Consider the following 22,606-nt stretch of genomic DNA (forward strand, 5'->3'; position numbering starts at 1 on the left):
CACACATATTTAAATTTTTAAAAAGTACATAAATTTAGGATACCACAAAGTGTTATTCTCAAATCTGTCGTGTGCTGCCTACATGCCCAGAGCTCAAAAGAAACTAGGAAAATGCATTTTGGGACAAACGGATTTTTTTCTGCCAAATATTTTAAATCTAATAATCTGATATTTTATAGTGACTAGTCATTTTCACCTCTGTCTCCTTGAGGCTTCCCTGCTCATTTATCATTTTCTTTCTGTTTTTTTTTTTTTTTCTCTTCTTTCTGTTTTAGCATTCACCTTTGTAGGGTTAGAAAGGTGTGAGACCTTTTCTCATACATCAATCAGAGGCATTAGACTTACATAATAGGTTGACACTCCTATAGCAAAAGACAGGTTAATGAGAAAAGCATGACAAATTTATTTAATTAAAGTTTTATGTGACATGGAAGCCTTCAGAAATGAAGACCCAAAGACCCAGGGGAAACTGTCTAGTTTATGTTTAGTTTCTCCTGTGATTTGACTGTGTTCTCCAAAGTTCATATGTTGGAAAGTTAGTTCTCAATGCAACAGTGTTAAGAGGTGGGGCCTAATGAGGTGATTAGGTCATAAAGGCTCTGCCTTCATGAGTGAATTAATGCCCTTATCATGCGAGTTGATAAATTATTACAAAAGTTGGCTTGCTATAAAAGCAAATTTGGTTCACTCTTGCTCTTTCATGCTCTTTTGCTTTTCTGCCTTCTGCCATGAAAGGATGCAGCAGGAAGGCCTTGTCCAGATGCCAGCCCCATGCTCTTGGGCTTCCCATTTCCAGAACAGTGAGCCAGATAAACTTCTATTGCTTAGAAATTACCTACTCTGTGGTTTTCTGTTACAGCAGTACAAAATGAGCTAAGACCTGTTTGATAAAGAATAGACAGCTGTGTTGAAATGTAACTGGATAAAATTATGGGTAAAATGTAATGGTGATAGGCTGAAGGAGGAAAACCCAGCAAAACCTGTCTGTTCAGATTCTTCTTGGACTCTTTGTATAGCATTATTTTCTCCCAGGAAAGGGCAAGATCTTTCTGGAATGAGAATCTTCAAGAAATAAGGGAGAAAGGAGGGAGTGACTTTCTAGATTGTATTGCTTGCGTTGGAGGAGAGGTGTTCTAGTTTCTATGATTCACTTTGGGAAAGTAGTATATCATTTTCATTCTTTCACTGATCTATGAGATACTCCCATTTTAGAAATGAAGAAAATTTGATTTTTAGAAGTTAACTAAATTTTCCAAATTCACTCAGTTCATTACTGGTTGACCGAAGAAGATAGAACTGGCTTTTAACATCTTAAATATTCTACAAGTAATTCTTTTATCTCTGAAAATTTAAACATTTTCAAAATACTTTAATCTTTAAAATACTTTAATCTTTACTGTAATTTACTGTAATCTTTAAAATGTCTTTCATGAGAAAATTTTTGCAGTCTACTCATCTGACAAAGGGCTAATATCCAGAACCTACAAAGAACTCAAACAAATTTACAAGAAAAAAACAACCCCGTCAAAAAGTGGGCAAAGGATATGAACAGACATTTCTCAAAAGAAGACATGCATATAGCCAACAGACACATGAAAAAATGCTCGTCATCACTGGCCATCAGAGAAATGCAAATCAAAATCACAATGAGATACCATCTCACACCAGTTAGAATGGCAATCATTAAAAAGTCAGGAAACAACAAGTGCTGGAGAGGATGTGGAGAAATAGGAACACTTTTACACTGTTGGTGGAATTGTAAACTAGTTCAACCATTATGGAAAACAGTATGGCGATTCCTCAAGGATCTAGAACTAGAAGTACCATATGACCCAGCCATCCCATTACTGGTATATACCCAAAAGATTATAAATCATGCTACTATAAAGACACATGCACACGTATGTTCATTGTGGCACTATTCACAATAGCAAAGACTTGGAATCAACCCAAATGTCCATCAGTGACAGACTGGATTAAGAAAATGTGGCACATATACACCACGGAATACTATGCAGCCATAAAAAAGGATGAGTTTGTGTCCTTTGTAGGGACATGGATGCAGCTGAAAACCATCATTCTCAGCAAACTATTGCAAGAACAGAAAACCAAACACCGCATATTCTCACTCATAGGTGGGAACTGAACAATGAGATCACTTGGACTCGGGAAGGGGAACATCACACACCGGGACCTATTATGGGGAGGGGGAAGCAGGGGGGGATTGCATTGGGAGTTATACCTGATATAAATGACGAGTTGTTGAGTGCTGACGAGTTGATGGGTGCAGCACACCAACATGGCACAAGTATACATATGTAACAAACCTGCATGTTATGCACATGTACCCTAGAACTTAAAGTCTAATAATAAATAAATAAATAAATAAATAAATAAATAAATAAAAATAAAATGTTTTTCATGACAATTTTCTAGGAAAAGGTTTTTATAGGTTTCTATCAGAGGAGACTAGAATCTCTGTTAGCTATTTTGACCTACAATTAACACAGGAAACATGATACTAAGTACTTATATGGATATCAAATTATGAGAATAGTTTATGTATTTTTATGTATCCTGATGGGTTATTACACCTTTACTATTAACATGTGAGCTGCATTGTATCTTGATAGTTGAATCTGATTTGAGCTAGAATAGTTAGTTCGTAAACATTACGTTTTAATTTAATAGCTGCAATCCTATTCAGTTTTTATCTTTCATTGGGAAATATAAACTGAGTAATACATGCATGAGCAAACCATATAATCTTTTTGGGTGATGGGCTTTTGACTTGAATAACCCTTTAAAACCTCATTGATTATATTTTTTCAAAGTTTTTTTTTTTTTTTTTTTTTTTTTTTTTTTTAATTTTTTTTTTTGGTTTTTTGAGTTTTTTTTTCTTTTTTTTTCTCATTTTTTTTTTTTTTTCAAAGTTTTTTTTTTTTTTTTTTTTTTTAGCAATTTCAACACCTGTTTTAGGAGTTGAGAGCTAATTTTTCATAACCGTCTAGTAATTGTTACCATCGTTCTTTGGCTTTATCCTTCTCTATTTTGAAAATCATTTTGTAGTTTACTCCATCAGTTTTGTTTGATACAAAACAGTACGTTGTTTTGCTCCTTTCTTATTTCTCCCCTTATAATGTTTTTACAGATAATACTGTTTATAAGCAATAAAACAAACACAAAAGCAACCTAAAACTGCAATATAAAACTCTTTGTAACAATGAGGGGGTTGAAGTCATGCTGTATAATCAAAGTGATTAAAAGGAAAACGAAAACTACTGCTTCTTTTTTGTCATTCTGGTTTTTGAGACTGGATCTCACTCTGTTGCCCAGGTTAGAGTAGAGCAGTACAATCAAAGCTCACTGCAGCCTCTGACTCCTGGGCTCAAGCTATCCTCCCACCTCAGCCTCCCAAGTAGCTGGGAGGAGAGATGCAAGCTACCGTACCTGGCTACTTTTTTTGTATCTTTTGTAGGGACGGGGGTGTCCCAATATTGCCCAAGCTAGTCTCAACTCCTGGGCTCAAGTAATTCTCCCATCTTGGCCTCCCAAAGTACCAGGATTACAGGCATGAGCCAGCATACCTGGCCAACTACTGTTTGTCTACACACACACACACAACTCTTCTGACACCAAATATGTGATACTTTTTCCTTTGCCTACCATTCTCCAATTTTGTTTAGTAAGACTGGGTGTCTTACAATTTAACTCAATTCTTATGCTAATGACCCAGAGTTAGTGCAGACTCCACAGGTTAAAGACTCAGTCTTACAATACATTTCTATACTTCAGATACCAATCACATGTAGTATGTCCCCAAATCTCCCACAACTTCTGTCCAACATGGCCACAAATTGGGGATTCCAAGTCCTTCCTCAGGTTCAATAATTTGTTAGAACAGCTCACAGAACTCAAGGGAACATTTCCTTATAGTTACTAGTTTATTATAAAGGATATAACTCAGACATAGTCACATGGAAGAGATGCACAGAACATGGTGTGGGTGGGGGTACAGAGCCTCCATGTTCCCTCTAGGCATGTCATCTTCCTAGTACCTGGAGCAGCATTAACAGTTGTAACTTTCTCAGCCACATGACAAATTTAAATGGTTGTAAGGAAACTCAGGAATGTTGCTAGAAACAAAGAAGACATTAGACTCAACACAATTAGTAAGCAGAACAAAAGAGAATTTGCAATTTACTCTTATGTTTTTAATATTTGACTTTTGGGGGACATCTCGTGATTAGAACTTATGTGTCCTATTTAAATTTTGGCGAATGTCCCTGTTTTATCATTTAAAATTAAATCTTGGGTTAACTTGAACTTTATGCCCTACTCAGAGAAAAAATAATTTAGAATTCCACTTTTCCAAACATTAGGATTGTTATTTTTGCTTGCTACGAGAAATTAAATACATGACATTCTGAAAAAAAGTAGTGCTTTTCCTAAAATAGTCTTGAATTCTATCTATCCAGATAACAAGCGGATCCATGCCACCGTTTACTACTAAAACCATTTATCATCCCCTGTGTTTGCAATTGTGTAGGACTTTTTTTCAATGATTTTTTCCTTTTTTACCATTTGATTGACAGATGCAATGAAACTTGTTCACAGCTCCTATCAAAAACAAGTGCTGCCATGTATTAACTGAAAATACCCATCCTTCATCTTGGAAACCTCATAAAGAGTCTGATATTGTAAATGTATTTTCCAAAACATTAAAAAAAGAAAATATTTTGGTGTTTTGCCAAAGTTCCCTTAAGAATTTTAAAACTTACGTTGTGTAGATTTTTTTCAGAGGAACTGCATGTATAAAAAATGACTTATGTGGTCAAATTGAACGCTTAAAAAAGTTTCTAGTTGAACAAAACCTTGAAGGCAACATTTGTATAGAAAATTAAAAAATATATATATATTTATATGTCTACACATACATATTGTTTAAAAATCTTATTTAACTCTTTAAGCTTTATAAATTGGAGATGTAATAGCTGCCAGGAAATGGTGTAGTGAGAAATGATGAAATAGCACATACAAAGTAGTTACCTAGGTAAATCTCTATCCTATCACCAACTCTTCCATCCCAGAGGCCTCCTTTGTCACACAAGCTAAAGAACCAGTTTCCACTATGTCTTATTCTTATAATCCTTTTTAAATTTAATTGATACAAAGCAATCTTTTTAATGTGTTTGTATTCCCTACTAGGGCAGAGACATTTTGTGTTCATTTACTGCCAAATTCTCCAGAGTTATTCTTATACATGGTATGTGTTCATTTACTCATTCATTCAAAAATAATTCTTAGAACTTACTCTACTTTTGGTGGGGTTACCGTGCTGAACGAAAAGTGAAGTTTCTACTTTGATAGGATATAAAAATAGTTAATTTATAAGCCACACTGTTTTGATGGGTCCAAATATATATGATAATTGTGCAATAGTTTCTAGGCCTATTTTTTTTAGCATATATCAGCATAGGAACAAAATTAGTATGTTGTACAAAATATTGCGTTGTAACTTTTCTAATATTTACATTTAAGGGAGCCATTTTACATGGATATTTCTAATTTGGGGAGAGTTGCTTAACATTATTGGATGTCACTGTTTTTTACTTTTTCCATCGGTGAACGAAGGGAGCCAATTCTGATGCTGTTCTACAGTCTAGGGCTTAAAGAACCATTCTTCATTGTACTTTTCAATGTGTGTCACTTCCTTTCATAGAATGTCTTTGTGGCCCTTTCCTAGATGTCATTAATAAGGCAGTGTAGAGTTTGTCCTTGGTGGGAAGATGTATAATAGTGGTAACACTTCACCATTTCGGAATATCAAAACTGTATCCATGTGCCCTGAAACACTGAGTAGCATCTAGCAAACCATATGTTTCCTAATACTGTTTTATATAGTGTTACAAAAAAGTATCAATTAAAAACATTATAATGCTAATTCATTTTAATTTAAACACAATCTAAATAAAGTCCTTTCTTATACGTTTACATTCTGGAGACAAAGTTTGTGAACTGCACAGATGATCTAGCAAGTGTTTCAAAATAAATTGCTCTGTTAGCATTTCCTATACAGATTCATTATCCTTTGTTTCCGTGCTTCGTTTTGACCTTCAGGCTTGGAATTCCTTACCTATAGTCCTTTGAGCCCATTGATTCCTCCTTATCCTTTAAGAATTATTCTAACCATTCTTTTCTTCTGGAACCTATTTCTGCCCTTCATTCACTCCAGAGTGATTAGATATCCTTTCTTAGTGTTCCCATAAAATCATGCACATATTTATTTCGCTTACCATATTTTTCATAATTATGTTTCTTCATTTGCATTTCCTATTAGAATGTGACCTTTTTGATACCCAGGATTTTATGTGTTACTCTTTGTAACTCTGAAGTATAACACAGTACCTGTCTTATAGACAGTGCACAGTAAATTTACATTGGATTAGTGGATGAATAAAAGTTAAGAATGAAGATGGATCTGATTCTTCATGCAGAGGATAGAGCCTCAAGGAAGGTATAGTCCAGAAGGGAGAGCACGATTCAGTGATGATGGCTTTTCCCACTGTGATAGTAGTCAGAGTTATAGAATGAATGGGCAATAATGAAATAAAAATTGCTTGAGGAAGAACATGCAATGTAGACTAGAGAATTGAGTAACCATCAATTAAGATTGTCTTTATGGAGTTCAGTAGAGATAGATTCCATAATTGTTGTGAAGAATTTGGAAATTGTGCACAGATTAAAGAATTCTGAAACTTAGTTGAAAGTAACTTGTTGAAAAACCTTATAGTAATTGGGAATACAGGCACAAAGGATGTTGGAAAGTTTATTTTACAGCCATAAATTATTGATGAGTTATCACTGCCAGCATATCCTCAGAAGACATTTATGTTGTCAATTTTTAAAAGCAGTTGGATAATTAATTTAGATTAATATAATTCACTTAGATTCTGTATAAAACATTAGTAAATGATATTACTTCCTTGATTTAGACTTTACTTTCTGCCACGGACTATGTTGCATACATACTTTCATTTGCATTAACTTTAATACTTACTCCAATGTAATTATTCACATTCTACAGTTGAGGAAACAGAGGGTAAGAAAGCTCAATCCAATTGTCTTTGATCATAGAACTATTAAATAACAGTTCTGACATTAAATACATTCCATTTGAATTGAAAAACTGTACTTACACTACTCTGCAATATGACCCCAAGAGTCTCTAATATACATAAAAGTTTTCTGCACAAGTTGAAAGTGGTAAGTATACATGTCTATAAATCTAGTTGTCTCTTACATGGTTATTCATTTGTTTATTCAGTCATCTAACATTTATTGGCCCTCTAGGCACTGCTAGGTACTACATATGCAACACATCCATATATCCTCATGGAAGTTACAGTGGAAGAGACTGGCATTAGAAATATAAACAACTGTATAGTGACAATTTTTGATAAATGCTGTGAAGAAAACTGGAGTGCCTTTTATTAAGTAGATTACAGAGCAGGCTTCTTATGTACTTACTTCCCTGTGGGCAAATGTAATTAGATTTACAATATAGCTTACTGTAATTCAAGAAGATGCTTAAAATAGCTTTAGATAAATGGTACCACCCCAGTGTAATCAAGCTGAACAGTTTGAAAACATTGGTCTTCTAGCAGCCTTTTCACAGCACAGAGAGAATTTTGGCAAACTGTGTGATATTCTTGAAGAAAATCATGGTATTACACTTCAATAGGTTCTGAAAATTTACCAAATGTCACATCTGTATTTCAGTTTTGGGGGGTGACTTTGAAACTATTTCAACAATGACCTACATCAGTTCACAAAAGAGCATAATTATCCATGGAGATAACTCTTAGGTTGCCCTTTAAATAGCAGTATCTGTCCTGCTGCAACTCTGAGCATATGGCAGATTTTCAATTGGAAATATGGATACGGCTTTTGATAAGTTTGAATATTAGGCTTAAGATATTGATAACATTTGGCATAAAATCAAAATAGTAATATAACAGGAGAATTTATTTCATTCAGAACTTAATAAAGCTGGGTGGTCAAAGTAAATAAAAAACAAAAAAAACACAAACAAAGTAAAGCAAAACTGTGTGAAACTTTGCCGATGTTAACAACAACCTAGACCCTGACTTTAGTGCACATCAAAAGTTATAAAGTCTTGGCCAGGCACAGTAGCTCATGACTGTAGTCCCAGCACTTTGAGAGACTGAGGCGGGTGGATTACTTGATGTCTGGAGTTCGAGACAAGCCTGGTCAACATAGTGAAATCCCATTTCTACTAAACATACAAAAATTAGCCAAACATGTTGGTGCATGCCTGTAATCTCAGCTACATGGGAGGCTGAGGCACGAGACTCGCTTGAGCCTGGGAGGTGGAAACTATAGTAAGCCAAGAAAATGCACTCCAGACTGGGCAACAGAGTGACACTCTTTCTCAGAAACAAAAAACAAAACTGAAAACAGTTATAAAGTCTTACGTTTTAGTTTTAGAAGTTACCTTGGACCTGTAATGTAATAACATAAATAACTGGTACTTAACTAATTTCCGATTGCAAAAAAATTTCTGAGTCAATGTTCTGTTTATTTGATTTTTATTTTCTCACCAACAAATGTGTGTTGTAACTTTACTTCTCGTTCCTCCCTCCCCTTTCAAAATGTCTTTATAACAGATAGAAAACAGAACTTCCTGACAGTTGGAGGCATTTTTGTAATTATCTGCAAACCTGAGAGGCTTAAGATTCTATTTGTTAATGCTATTAGAAAGTGGTTGAAATGATTTTCATGAAGTAAGGAAAAATGTATGTGAAAGATAGAAGTTAAGCATGAAATCCAACATCATAATTGAAACCTGTTATCATTTATCAACTCTAGACATTGTCTTCCCTATTATTGTTTTTCCTGGAATTTCCTTATCCTGTTAGTACTCTTCATTATCTCTTATGTCTTTCTTGTGTACCGCTCTCACAGGGGAGAAACCCTTAAATTAGGTCTTGAAGAATAAGCAGGAGCTTGCTCAACAGAAAGATGAGTTAGAGGATTTCTTAATAGGCACTGACATCTATTCAGGCTAGAAAGTTAAATTAGTTCAATGTTATTATTAGATGTAGTGCAAGGGAAGGCATGATGTTAAAAGAGAATAAAGCAGTGGATAGGGTCAGATCAGATAGCAAAACCATTTGATATGGTTTGGCTATGTCCCCACCCAAATCTCATCTTGAATTGTAGTTCTCATAATTACCACATGTTGTGGGGAGACCCAGTGGGAGGGTAATTTAATCATGGAGGCTTTTACCTCCATGCTGTTCTTATGATAGCAAATGAGTTGTCACAACATTTGATGGTTTTATAAGGGACTTCCCCCTTTGCTTGGCTCACATTCTTCTTCTTCCTGCTGCCAAGTGAAGACGGACATGTTTGCTTCCCCTTCTGTCATGATTGTAAGCTTCCTGAGGCCTTCCCAGCCCTGTGCAATGGTGAGTCAATTAAGTCTTTTTCCTTTATATATTACCGTATCTTGGGTATGTCCTTATACCAGCATGAGAACAGATTAATATAGTAAATTAGAACCACATAGAGTGGGGTGCTGCTATAAAGATACCCAAAAATGTGGAAGCAACTTTGGAACTGGCTAACAGGCAGGGGTTGGAACAGTTTGGAGGGCTCAGAAGAAGACAGGAAAATGTGGGAAAGTTTGGAACTTTATAGAGACTTGTTGAATGGCTTTGACCAAAATGCTGATAGTAATATGGACAATGAAGTCCGGGCTTAGGTGGTCTCAGATGGAAATGAGGAACTTGTTGGGAACTGGAGTAAAAGTCACTCTTGCTATACAAAGAGACCGGCAGCATTTTGCCCCTGCTGTAGAGATCTGTGGAATTTAACCTTGAGGGAGAGGATTTAGGGTGTCTGGTGGTAGTAATTTCTAAGTGGCAAAATGTTCAAAAGGAAGTAGAGCATAAAAGTTTGGAAATTTGCATCCTAACAATGTGATAGAAAAGAAAAATGCATTTTCTGAGAAGAAACTCAAGCTTGCTACAGAAACTTGCATAGGTAATGAGGAACCAAATGTTAATCACCAAGACTGTGGGGAAAATGCCTCCAGGGCATGTCAGAGACCTTCACAGCAGTCCTTTCCATCACAGGTCTGGAGGCCTAGGAGGGAAAAATCATTTCTTGGGCTGGGCCCAGGACCCGCCCTGCTGTGTGCAGCCTCAAGACTTGATGCTCTGTGTCTCAGCCACTCTAGCCATGGCTAAAAGGGGCCAAGGTACAGCTCAAGCCATTGCTTCAGAGGGTGCAAGCCCCAAGGCTTGAAAGTGTCCACATGGTGTTGGTCCTGCAGGTGCATAGAAGATAAGATTTCAGGTTTGGAGACCTCCACCTAGATTTCAGAGGATGTATGGAAATGCCTTGGTGTCCCGGCACAAGTCTACTGCAGGGGTGGAGCTCTCACGGAGAATCTCTGTTAGGGCTGGGGAGTGCAGAAGATGAATGTGGGGTTGGAGGCCCCACACAGAGACCCCATTGGGGCATTGCCTAGTGAAGCTGTAAGAAGAGGGCCACCATCCCCCAGGCCCCAGAATGGTAGATCCACCAACAGCTTGCATCGTACACCTGGAAAAGCCACGGGCACTCGACTCCAACCCATGAAAGCAGCCAGGAGGAGGGCTGTACCATGCAAAGCCACAGGGGCAGAGCTGCTTAAGGCCATGGGAGCTCACCTTTTGCATCATTGTGACCTAGATGTGAGACATGGAGTAAGTCAAAGGAGATCATTTTGGAACTTTAAAGTTTATTGACTGTCCTAGTGGATTTCAGACTTGCATGGGCCTGTAGCCCCTTTGTTTTGGCCAATTTCTTCCATTTCGAATGGGTGTATTTACCCAATGCCTGTATTCCCATTGTATCTAGAAAGTAACAAATGTGCTTTTGATTTTATAGGCTCATAGGCAGAAGAGACTTGACTTGTCTCAGATAAGACTATGGACTTGGACTTTTGGGTTAGTGCTGAAATGAGTTAAGACTTTGGAGAACTATTGGGAAGGGCATGATTGTGCTTTGAAATGTGAGGACATAAGATTTGGGAGGGGCCGGGGGTGGAATGATATGGTTGGCTGTGTCCCACCCAAATCTCACCTTGAACTGTAGTTCCCATAATCCCTATGTATCATGGGAGGGGACCTGATGGGAGGTAATGTAATCATGGGGGCTCTTACCCCTGTGCTGTTCCTGTGATAGTGAGTGAGTTCTTATGAGATCTGATGATTTTATAAAGGACTTCCCTGTTCGTTCAGCTCTCGTTCTTCTCCTTTCTGCTGCCACATGAAGGATGTGTTTGCTTCCCCTTCCACCATGATTGTAAGTTTCCTGAGGCCATCCCAGCCCTGTGGAACTGTGAGTCAATTAAACCTCTTTCCTTTATAAATTATCTGTCTCGGGTATGTCCTTATAGCAACTTGAGAATGTACTAATAATACACTGTAAAGTTCATGAAGAAATGATCACATCGGGTAAAATGTTTGGTGACCAGAAAGCGGTTCACTTACACTCCAGAAGCAGAAGAGAATGAATGAAGGACTAATAGAGATACAGAAGTGTGCACAGGTAACGAAGATGTTGTGGGAGTTCATGCCTGATCTGATGGCATTAATTTTTTATTTAAATAAGAAGCCAGGTCACTTGGGTGTGTGGCTTATTCCTGTAAGTCTAGCACTTTGGGAGGTCTAGTCGGGAGGATTGCTTGACGCCGGGAGTTTGAGATCAGCTTGGGCAACATGGTGACTGCAAAACATGGTCACTACAAAAAAAAAAAAAAAAAAAAAAAGAAAATTAGCCAGATGTGGTGGAATGTGCTTGTAGTCCCCGCTATTTTGGAGTTTGAGGTGGGAGGATCACCTGAACTTGGTGAGGTAAAAGCTGCAGTGAGCCATTATTGTGCCACTGCACTCCAACCTGGGTGATAGAGTGAGACCTTGTCTCAACAACAATGCGAACAACAACAATAAGAAGCCAGGTCAACTGCAGGAGGTGATTGAGGATATTTAGGGAACTTAAGGATAACGGATAATGTTAGAACTTTAATGGAGGAGAGGAAGATACAAAGATATGTGTGAAGAGCTTACAGAACAGGCCTTGGGGTCCTGCTGAAATTGAAATATATGAATATGTAGTGGTATCAATCTATACAATTAATCCGTTTTCCTTTGCTCTATTTAGTACAATAATTGTATAGTCCATTCCAAGTTTGGAATTTTGAGAATTCTTGTTGAAAGAAGACATAGGCATGGGGGACTTGAGATTGTTAGTGAGTGATTATAGATGATATTAATATTTATTGAGTACATATGATGTGTTAGTAATTGTGCTTAGTACATTACATATGTTGCCACATTTAAACCTTTTTTTTCTATGAGGAAAAAATATTGTTCCCACTTTCTAAAAACCAGCTGAGGATCCAGGTATGTAATTTTCTCAAGATAGATTTACCATGATGTAATGTAACTGGGATTTGAGTGAAGATTAACATTGCAGCTGAATAGAGAAAAAAAAGTGAGGCTAAAAAAGGGTTCATAGTTTGGGAGAAAATATGTCAAGAGACTAACCAGTCTCAAGAGGATTCCAGAACAGGATTGATAGAAATAAAATATTTTAGATTGCATGAAATATAGGGAACTAATTGGTAAGTAGAACATCAATGTTTAAGCCTCTAGTGATAGAGGCATTCAGAGTGGCCATGAGATCCAAGTGGGAAATGGTTTTCTGAAATGAGAGTTGAAGTAGAGATCATGAATTCTATGGATAGATTATTTATTGTAGTGCATAGGTATTGATTATCAATATTGATTTGGTGAGATTTTGGAATCAGGAGAAATGGATTTTGAAGGACTGATCTAAAAGCTGATGAGTCCTAGTATTCAGAGTGATACAGATTGATGAATGTAAGTGAAAAATAATTTTTTGCATGAAGGTGGAAAAGTAATGATACAAAAGCCACAAAATGGAAGTAAGATTATTCTGAGCCTCTATCTTGGTCTGAGTGTATGAAGACAATGACTTATATAAATCAGGCTTTCAAGGAGAAAACAATTTGGAGACAACATAATGTCTCGGTTAGGAATAAGGAAGTTTGTTTATTAAAAAATGGTAGTCATAGAGTGTACAATGGACAAGGTTGAGAAGGACATCAAAAGGAGTGTGGTAGGGTGGAGAGCATGAACCAAATGGGAAAAAGTGCATAGCTGTGTGAGTGAGAGATTGCGAAAGAAGGTTAGTGATTAGAGGAAGCAGTTTATTTGGGGCTTGACAGTGAGAGACAAGAGGCATCAGTGGAATTTAGTGGCTTTAAATTTGTAAACAGAGCTTTGGTTTAAAGGTGTTTTGCTATTTCATTTCCAAATACTACCATGACCTGACTTTCAACCACATTATTATTTGAGCTAAGTGAGGATGACAGTGTTCAAAGTTCAGTGGTGGTTGGGGCTGATACAGGAGTCTTGTTGGTCAGATCAATGGAAAATTTGGATGATATTAACTGGATCTATACCTCTGGTTTTGTGGCCTTGCTTAATAGTATTTCACTTTAAAAATTCTAAGCCAGGCACGGTGGCTCACACCTGTAATACCGGCACTTGGGGATGCTGAGGCAGGCGGATCACCTGAGGTCAGGAGGTCAAGACCAGGCTGTCCAACATGGTGAAACCCCATCTCTACTACAAATACAAAAATTAATCAGGTGTGATGGCAGGTGCCTGTAATCCCAGCAACTCAGGAAGCTGGGACTGGAGAATCACTTGAACCTGGGAGGCGGAGGTTGCAGTGAGCCAAGATTGTGCCATTGCACTCTAGCCTGGGCTACAAGAGTGGAACTCCATCCCCCATCTCCACCAGAAAAAAAATTCTAAAAATATTAGTACAAATTTTATAGATATTTGTCTAATATTTCACTTTTTCAAGGCATTATATTATATTAATTTAATATTTATTGTTTAGGATTTGCGTATCATCATTTATGCTTTGCTTATTAGGACAGATACCCACTTGATGATATTAATTTCCATTGTTAAATCTTAAAAGGGCATAGTCTTACCTGAGCACTTGAATAACTGTAACAAAAATTTAAATTGGGTCTGTAGATTTACTTGTTTCACAAGACATGAAAAAGAATGTGTGTTTTATACAAAATAAAGGAGATACTGTATTATGAAGTGAATTCTAAGCATACAATTCATCAAAGTTTAGCACTAGAAGTGTTTTTATACACCACATAGTCCAACCACCTGTTTATGGCTGATGCATGTGCATTTGGTATCTTTTCATGAAAGATATTTCTTCTAACTGATATCGTGGAAACGGTGAGCAAGATCAAAGTTGGAATATTGTCTCTATCCTTAAATCTGTATACCCCTGAGAACTTGGCTTCTCCAAGCCGAGTATTTCCTCTTCTGTAAAATGGGGATGTTACCATTATTAAAGAGTGATTAAGAGGATTAGAGTGCCCATTTTACCTTTAGATATCTTTGACTATGAGGTCATACTTATATTGAACAAAAATCTATCTCTCTGTAATTCTAATCAATTCGCTGTAGTTCAGCATCCTGGGACCACATTAGGAAGTTGAAAATTATCTTAAAACTGAGTTTCCCACTGTATAATTTTTGGTGTTTATGCAGCAACCTGGCCTTTAACAACTCGATATTAACCATGTCTTATTTTCCCCAAAGATAATGATTGAATAACTACATTTGCCAGGCAAGGGCATCTGGGAGTCTCCTGGACAAATTTGATCATCAGAGGAGTCCCATATGTCCCGGGAATGGGTCTGCTTTGGTATCCCTGCTGTGCTCAGGTGTGGGTTGGGAGGTGCCTGTGGGAAATGTGGACTTCACGCAAATTCAACAATGGATTTCAGAGGTCAGCAGCTTGAGCCCTTGGCCAGTTATACTTCCTCTAGTTGTAGGCCTTTGAGGCACATGCTTAAGAACACCACATCATATTTGTCCACCTTAATTGTATATAAAAATAAAATTGCTAAAAGCTCTAGTGTAGTATTTGCTTTATAGAGTGAAAGATAAATGTAAATTTTGCTATGGGGAGATGGTAGCTAAAAGAAGCTACTATTTATGCTTCTCTCTTACTCCCATGCAGAGCCCCCCTCACAACCACCCATGCTTCCCTCAAAGTAAGATGATAAACTGAGCATGGCAACATTCCAAGACAAGCTTGGTATGATTTGCCTTTGCAGTGTATCTTGGCTTTGCCCCTCCTCATGGTTAATTTTCAGTACACCACTAAACAAATTATGTTTTTTCAATGTTTATTGATTTTTCTTTCATCTTTGACTTCCTCGATTAGGAAAAGGGTAGGCTGTTAATGTCTCTATAACAAAGAAGTGAGAACAAGATTAGTGAACTGAATAATTTTGTTAAAGTTCTGAGATCAAAGCTTATTGTCCTAGTGTTTCTGTTACTCATTTTCAGTATATGATGATGTAGGCCATTTCCTTAGATTCGATTCATGGAACTGTATTACCCTTGCTTAGAGATTTTAAGTTACACTACTTATTAAGGAGTACCATAGAATTTCTTATGTCAACCATGAAAACAGCTATATACCGTAGCTGTAAATAGTGTTTACAGTTATATACATGTAGTTGTTTGCAACATGGCTTTTTAGAATCTGTCTTCAGTGACTTTCAAAGATCACCTTTGCTGGTTATGTAAACTTAAAACAATGGATTTGCTTTTGGACATTTAAGAGTATGATGCAGTGTCTCATGCCTGTCATTTGCCAGCAAAAGAAATGTTACTCTTCAGCTTTGCCACAATGCCCTCACATTCTTCAACCTTGAGTTAGTCAGCCACTTATCAGCTGATGTGATTTTACATTTTTGCCTTGATCATTAATCATTCACTTTAAGTTCTCCTTTTGTAGTGTTTGCCAGTTGCTTCCAAAACAAACATGCTTTCTGGGCTTAAGGAAGGGAAAAGCAAAAAGATTTAAAAGAAGATAGTAGATGGTTTCACAGTTATTTTGGCTTTATTACTAATGCCAACTCCTATCATAAGGCAAGAACTAAGCTTGAGGTATTAATAAATATTTTATTCAAGGAACTTTTTTTCAGCCCTTATGAGAATTTATAAACGTGATTGGATGGGATGGTGCTGTTAAGTTAAAGGGAGAGACTCTCTCTCCTAAGATAATAGATTGTTTGGTGATTTTCTGAAAATTTGAGTGTGGGTTTACATAGTTTTAAATATTCCTTTTAGATTTACTGTGGTTTCTAAAACAGTCTCTTGTTTTAGGAGGACATTTATTTATTTTGTGAAATAAATTAATAAAATTACATATGTCAGCTGACATAATTTTTCACTTTTATTATTCTGTAGATAATAATCAACCAGGTGTAAACATGAGTAATATATTTCCTCTATTACATCATACATTCCTAGCCCTTTGAATAAGCACCTTTGCAAAAATATATTTCATTTCTGTCTTGATTAAAATTTGTTTCATGAGTTGGAAGAGATCATGAACCCTGGGTAATGCATTTTGGTTGTAACTAAAATTCTTAAGTCAATTAATTATGAGTTACGCCAGACATGGAACTTTATGACACCCAGGGTATTCTATTAAAATAGCAGTATTGAAATAGCTGCTGGCCCTTTCTAAAAAGTATGGCCATTTAAATCACCTAAATAATGATCTTTGAAATTACAGAATTAAAAATATCACGTTATTTCCTACCTGATAATTGGATGAGAAATTAGACATTAACCTAGCCTTCCAAAGGCCTAGAGATTCCATTTTTTTTTTCTTTCCTGTTCCTTCTTATTTGTGTTAATTTTATTTTCAGTAAAACAGATCAAGGAATTTCTCTTAGTTTATGAAACTTTCTAGAAAAGTAAATATAGCTTATACTTTTGCTATTGGTCTTATATTAAAGAAATTATGCAAAAGTTGCCTTTTAATAGAAGTAAAAGTCTTTGTAGAACTTATCTGTGATTTACACATGCATGCTTCAGAAGGTCAGGTATTCTAACTTTTGTACAAGGTAAAAGTTACTTGGAATATGGAAAGGCATGCTAAAACAAATAGAAAACATTTTATTTCATTTCAACTACCTTTCTTTTTAAAAAATCTTTATTTAGTAGACATGATTTACATATCAGCCCTCAAACATAACTTTTAAAGTTTGCTCCTGTTTTAAAAGAATAAAGTCACTCTTTAAGACAAATGAAACTTTTACTGCCCTGTATTTGCAGAACAAAATACTGTAAACTAAAATTAACTGTAATATTCTAATGTTGTAGAGAAGAACCAGGGAATTTCTAAAGTCACGTTGTTAAAACAAATTTTTAGTTGAGAAATAAAAAAGAGAAAGAAAACTTCCTTAACTAATGATTCTCAAATATTAGTAATATGATTTTATTTCACATGAGAATCAAAATGTGGGAGATCTCACTTGTTAGGTACAAGGTAAGAAATATAATTACACAGACAAAAATGGATTATAGCAAATAATACCAGTTTGTCACCATATCTATACATGAAATAAATTCAAAATTATATAATTTTAGTGGTAATTACTGAATCAGAAAGAGTAACATGTTATGTTTTCAAAATATTTACTATATAAAGTTTAATTATTGTGGCATAATGATACTGGGAGTTTTGTGAAGTATATCTTAATATTGATTCTAAATTCAAATGAATTTATTGTTATAAGGAGATATTTTGCATGTAAAATTCACAAGTTTTTGTGTAATTTTTATTAAATTACAATGTATATAGATGGTCTACTTATTATAGTTTTGGAATTTACAATGTAAACAATTGATTATCAACCTAAAATTCCTTCCATTTTAAACTACAATGTCAAGGTTCTCTGGTTAAATCACGTAACATTACAAGTGCTATCAGAATGACCTCAGACTATTTCTGTTCTGTTTTCTTTGGCCTTACTCATGTGATATTTTTTATACTTTAAAAACCTTTGCACTGCACTATGCTACTGTAGAACAATCTGATTTTTCTTGATTACATCTCAAAGTTGATTATACTGATTTAATAATAAGATAAATATAAGAATTTGTAAACTTAAATATTGTATTTTTAAAATAAAGAATCAGCAGGGATCTAATGTTTATTCATCTATATATTCTAATTTTTACTGTATTAAGTAGCAATATTAATATTATTAATTAGTGTCATTATTAATAATTATATTTTAATCAACTATTATGGGGTAACATAATTATAACATAGGGTTAGTGGTGATGCAAATGAATTTAACTAAATAATCTGTATGTAAAGGAGTCTTTAAATAGAACTTTGTAGCTTTAAGAGAAGAGTTAATAGTTAATTGTTAATAGTTAATTAATATTAATTAATAAACTATTAACAATTATTACAATCAATAACAATTATTCATTCAACAATTGTTATTAATAACAATAATAGCAATTATTATTCATGTTGTTATCATTTCATTGCCAAACACTGTATGTATTGGTATTTTACAAATGTTAACTAGCTTAATTCAATAGTCAAGTTTTTGGGGTAAATACTAGTATATCCTTTGTTTTCAAGTAAAGAAGTTGGACAGAGAAGTGAAAAACTTGTTTCAAGGTTCATATCAAAGAACATACAAGAACTGATTATTAAACATTGGTTATATTTTTATAATATTTCTGATGTATTGTTAAACCTTAGATGCTTCACTGAAATTTTGCTCAATTTTTAATTAAGACATTTAATATAAACAGAATTTTAGTGTATTTATGTAAAAAATTTCAAGATATTACTTTATAAACACACACACATATGCATGCACACACACACGCACACACTCACACTCACATATATTTTTGTACCAAAAACGGAGGGAAACATCACTCAAAAGTTAAAAACAAGCTATTGGTTTGAAATCCCAAAGATGCTGGACTGAAATGAGTCTCTCTGATGTTTTGGCAGGAAATCCTCTACACCTTGAGAAATTTTACTTCGGACAGAAAACATAAGGGCAGGCACAAATAAAGGCAGGTGCCATAATTATAACATAGGGCTAGTAGTGATGTGAACAAATTTAACTAAATAATCTGTTTATATCTAAAGGGGCCTTTAAATAAAACCTTGGAGCTTTAAAAGAAGGTAAATAGCATTTTCAGCCAGTGCAATAGAAAGCTATATGTTATTAAGTCTTTCAGATATGAAGTTGGATATATTTTCCATTTTTCTAAACATGCATAAAAATATTTAGATGGTTACCGTATTCTTTGATTCTTCTAGGAGTCAATCTTAAGATGTGATGCTTTCATGTGAAACCTGAAACAAGGTGATCTGGGGAACCAAAGACTCTAGGACTCTTGGTGCCAACAGAGCTACTCTGTGAGTATCCTTGGTGTGTAATGATGCTTTCTTCCATCTAGCTGTTGTAAGTCATGCTGTTTATGCAATTAGTAAATCTTACTGTGAATGGTAATATTGGCATGACTACTGTTTTAGTTCATTTTCTAAAATAGGACATACCTTGAACTTGGTACTTTTAGCTTCTAGTGTTTTCATAATCCAATATACTGTGTGATCTTGGTCAAGAGACTAAGTCTCACTTTCTCTGTATATAAAAAGAAGCTAAATATAAACTTCCTTCATTAAAATGATTAAAAAGTAGTAAATGATAAAGTTTCAATAATATTAATAGAATTATATTCTATTTTTATTACTAACATGAATTCTGATTTTAAAATTAACGAGAAAGCTAGAGATATATACTTTTAGTTATTTACCTTTATCATTGACACTTTTTAAAAATCTACATTTTGAACAAAAATGACCATATTGGGGTTTTTTACATTCATATTTTGTTTGCAAAGGGCTTATCACTCACGAAGTTTTCACACTCATGATTCAATCTGATTTAATCCTTCATACAATCTTGGTTTAAAGCAGGTCAGGGATTTTAATCCTCACTGTGCAGATGAGAAAACTGATAACTGATGCTCAGCATTGTGTCGTGCTGAAGGCTGCATAACTTATAAGGGACTTAAAATTCAATGTTCTTATAACCAGTCTATACTATCTTCTCTAGACTGTTCTTATAACTAGTCTATACTCTTTCAAATAAATGTAAGCAACTGTATTCAACTGGTCAAATTTCAATTTTTGCATTGGATTGCTACATATTTTAACTAGTTTATAAGAGTAGTGTGATAAATTTACAAAGTTATATTACCTGTTTGTTGCGAACAATTCCTAGACCAACTGTATGGCTGTATTCTGTCTTCTACCTCTGTTGTATCATGTACTCTATCTTCTACCTCTGTTGTATCATGTACTCTGTCTTCTATCTCAAGTTCATGAACAAATCTTGGTATATCTATGTAGTAAACAGAATAATGGACCCCCACGTCTTAAACTCTGCCACTTCAGAATATTATGTTACATGGTAAGAGGAGAATTAAGGTTGCAGATGGAATTAAGGTTGCTAATTAGGTGACTTTGAAATTATCCCTGATTATGTGCATGGGCCCAGTGTAAATACCAGGATCCTTATAATTGAAAGAGAGAAGGCAGCATGAAAGATACTCAGTCCAACCTTGACGGTTTGTTGATGTAGGAATGCAGCCAGAAGCCAAGGAATGCCAGTGGTGGCTTTCAGAGTATGGAAAAGCAAGGAAACAGATTCTGTCCTAAACCTTCCACTCACACCTTGATTTTAGTCCAGTGAGACCCATTTCAGACTTCTGACCTCTGAAATTGTAAGATAATAAATTTGTGCTGCTTTAAGCCATTGTATTTGTGGTTGTTTGTTACAGCAGCAACAGAAAAAGAATACAGCTCAACACTGTGAAATTATGGAGAGAGCCTCAGAGTAGAAACAGTGGTTTGTGCCAAGAGGTTACTAGGTTAGTCATAGGGGTATTTGCTGCTTTGATTGAATTTTTTGTTCCATGTTAAGTATGATCATAGGGCTAGGTTATAATATGTCATATGGTTCCTTTTGGATACATAGTTTGCTAAGGAAACCAGCTTACCCCTGCCTGTTCTTATGAAGAGTACAGAATATAGATCTTGGAACATTTGGGTTCCAATGCTGCCTCTGATGCTTACTAATTATAATCTTTTTGAGCATCAGTTTTTTCATCTGTAAAATGAGGACAATACAAGTTCTTTATAGGGCTGTTGTGAGAATTAGCTATTAATTTGTGTTAAGTGCTTAAAATACTATTAATACTTGGCATATTGTAGGGACTAATTAAGTGGTAGCTATAATTATTACTAAATTATTCCTCAGATACTGTATTTTCTAGATTCATTTTCTTTATTCAGATCTAGATAGGAAAGTATCCAAAACTATCTCAAAGGGATGAGCGCCTTTGTGGTGGAGGCATTTTAGTATAATTATGTGAATTTTGTAATTTGATATTTTACTTAATTTTTTAAAACCTTTCGTGCTTTGAAATGCCTCTTCTTTGTCTGTTTTCATCATCATAAATATGTAGATGAAGCAAATTTGTATATTCTATAATAATTCATTTCATTGACTTATTGTACTGTCTTAACTGTTTTATATTGTGAGTCTTTAGGTTAGTTTTGATGTTACTACTTCAGCATGCGAATATCTTGGTAGTAGGGAAAGTATGCAGCACCCTGTAATAAGAGATCCTAGATTAAAAATACTTCACAAGTGAGAAAAACCTAATCTGAATAGAGTTTTCAAAGACATTGTTGAGAGGGGAGTCTCTTAAGTGGATACATAGAAATGACTACTTCGGTCAGTGCCCCATTCTCTGTGTTTGACGGTGGTGGGTCTGCTTTAGGCCTGGTGGGAGCATATATTTGATCAGTCTTTTAGGCCTTCACCACAGTGGCTATATCCCAAGGGACAATATATTAATTAATTCAACCAACATGTGTTACATACCTCCTAATGCCAATAAACAAATAATGTCTGTTCAAGATGTTTCCAGCTTAGTGGGGAAGAACCAATGATCCCTGAAGTAGCATAGATTCTAGCAGTCTAGTTAGGCAGGGTGGTAAGACCTGTTTACTCTTTCTAGCTACCCACACACAAAGGCCAGTTGCAGCATGCCATGATTTCTTATGCAGTTTTAAAACGTGCATTGCTCTTACAAAACAGTTTGTCTGTGCCTGTCTTTTGACACCCTAGGTTTTCTCTAGTATGAGGAAAAACAAAACAAAATACATTCCTTACATAGACACCTGAAATACAAGGAATCCCTTTAAATTGTATACTTAAAAACTATAATCACAGGCCTATTGAGTCTGTGGTTAAGAAACAGATATCAATAATCACATAGTATGTTTTAGTAAAATGAGGTTTCTCTTTTTCCTCAAATACATGTGGTATCTTTGTGGTGTTTTTCAATCAATTCCTTCGATTTTCATTTTACAGTCTTACTTCTCCCACACTTAACTAATTGGCATCTCATTTACCTGGATAAAGCTAGAAATCACAGAAAATTAGGAGGAGCTTTCCCCAAGGCACTCAACGATGTGGAAATGGTTGGTTCTTTGGGTTGCCTTGGAGAACTGTTTGAACACGGAAGCTACAAAGGATATCACT

At 35.3% G+C, this 22,606-nt stretch overlaps 1 protein-coding gene across 1 annotated transcript in view; it reads left to right on the forward strand.

Annotated features, from left to right (window-relative positions):
* The window catches only part of SLC16A7 (solute carrier family 16 member 7), a 166,825-nt gene that overhangs the window by 41,936 nt on the left and 102,283 nt on the right, over positions 1-22,606 (forward strand). Inside the window, exon 2 of the mRNA XM_009181108.3 lies at positions 19,309-19,407. The gene's annotated coding sequence lies outside the window, so the exon portion shown is untranslated. The remainder of the gene's footprint in view (positions 1-19,308; positions 19,408-22,606) is intronic.

The sequence above is a fragment of the Papio anubis genome, chromosome 9 (assembly GCF_008728515.1).
Source record: "Papio anubis isolate 15944 chromosome 9, Panubis1.0, whole genome shotgun sequence".
Lineage (NCBI taxonomy): Eukaryota > Metazoa > Chordata > Mammalia > Primates > Cercopithecidae > Papio > Papio anubis.